Genomic DNA, 2,083 nt, shown 5'->3' on the forward strand with positions numbered 1-2,083 from the left:
AGACGCGGGGCGCCGCCAGGAAGCAGAACAGATCCACGGCGGCTAGGCAGACAAGCGCCTGGCGGCTTCCTTTCCTTTCCTTTCCTTTCCTTCCTTTCCTTTCCTTTCCTTTCCTTCCTTCCTCTCTCCATCCCAGGCTCGCTCCGCCCGGCGACCCCGCGTTTGGTCCGCTGCCCATCCTCGTCGGACATGCCCATCTCATGCCACGCAAGGCTGGCGCGGACGCGGGCGGCTCACTCCTGGGCCTGCTCTTCACTTGGATACACTCGGGATTCCCGGCAGTCCTTTTTTTTTTTTTTTGGCTTTTTCGCTTTTTTAATCAGACTACTTTCTGGGTCTTTGTGAGTGTTTTCCAAAAAAGGAATTGGCCTGCCTTTTGAGAGAGGTTCTCTGGGGGCTGTCCCAGTTGGGCTGCTGGAGGGGAGGCTCCTCAAGCCAGAGCATCTTCCTTGCATGCAGGAGGTCCTCGCTCAATCCCTGGCAGTATCTACAGGTAAGGCTGGGGCCTGGGGAGAAAGAGCCCTGCCTGAAAAGCTGGAGAGCCCCTGCCCGTCAGTGGACAATACAGAGCAAGATAGACTAATGGTCTAGGGTCACAAGGCAGGGCTTATGTTAAGGGTATATTGTTTTTCTTCCTTCCTACATGGGTCCCATTTGGGGAGAGGGGGTTCTGGACTGTGTGTATGTTTCGAAACTGACCTTCCTATGCACACTTACTTGGAAGTAAACCTTCACAGAAATAAATAGGATTTACTTCTGAGTAGACATAGGGTCATAGTATCATAGAATCATAGAGTTGGAAGAGACCACAAGGGCCATCCAGTCCAACCCCCTGCCAAGCAGGAAACACCATCAAAGCATTCCTGACAGATGGCTGTCAAGCCTCCGCTTAAAGACCTCCAAAGAAGGAGACTCCACCACACCCCTTGGTAGCAAATTCCACTGTCCAACAGCTCTCACTGTCAGGAAGTTCTTCCTAATGTTTAGGTGGAATCTTCTTTCTTGTAGTTTGAATCCATTGCCCCATGTCCGCTTCTCTGGAGCAGCAGAAAACAACCTTTCTCCCTCCTCTAAATGACATCCTTTGGTATATTTGAACATGGCTATCATATCACCCCTTAACCTTCTCTTCTCCAGGCTAAACATACCCAGCTCCCTAAGCCGTTCCTCATAAGGGATTGTTTCCAGGCCTTTGACCATTTTGGTTGCCCTCTTCTGGTCATGCCATCACTCTTCCAGATGGCCACTCCTTTCCTTTAGAATAATAATAATAATAATAATAATAATATAATAATAAAATAATAAATTATTTACCCTGCCCATCTGGCTGGGTTTCCCCAGCCACTCTGGGCGGCTTCCACAGAATGTTAAAATACAATAATCTATTAAACATTAAAAGCTTCCCTAAACAGGGCTGCTTTCCAATGTCTCCTAAAAGTCTGGTAGTTGGTTTTCTCTTTGACATCTGGTGGGAGGGTGTTCCACAGGGCGGGTGCCACTACCGAGAAGGCCCTCTGCTTGGCTTCTCGTAGCAAGGGAACCGCCAGAAGGCCCTCGGCACTGGACCTCAGTGTCCGGGCAGAACGATGGGGGTGGAGAGAAGGTTTACTGAGCCCAATTTCAGAATTAAATAAGTAAAACAGTCTTCTGTCCTGCCAAGCTCTCTGAAGTGTGTCAACCACAATCATTTCCACTCTCCCTATCACTCTCTGGCCAAATAGACAAAGACAGAGGAAGCAGATATTCCTAACAAGATGAAAAGCAAAGGTGGCCCATGAGGGTGAGGGAATCCAAAATCTATAATAGGGCAATGACCTTTGTTAGAATAACCACCAGAATGTTACAAACTTTCTAGTCCTCCATAACTCTTATTCAGGCTAGACTCTAGTCCAGGGATCAGCAAATTTTTTCAGCAGGGGGCCGGTCCACTGTCCCTCAGACCTTGTGGGGCCGAACTATTTTTTGGGGGGAGATGACGAATTCCTATGCCCCACAATAACCCAGAGATGTATTTTAAATAAAAGGACACATTCTACTCATGTAAAACACCCAGAGCGTCCACGGGCGGATTGAGAAGGCGATT

The sequence above is a fragment of the Lacerta agilis genome, chromosome 17, assembly GCF_009819535.1.
Source record: "Lacerta agilis isolate rLacAgi1 chromosome 17, rLacAgi1.pri, whole genome shotgun sequence".
Lineage (NCBI taxonomy): Eukaryota > Metazoa > Chordata > Lepidosauria > Squamata > Lacertidae > Lacerta > Lacerta agilis.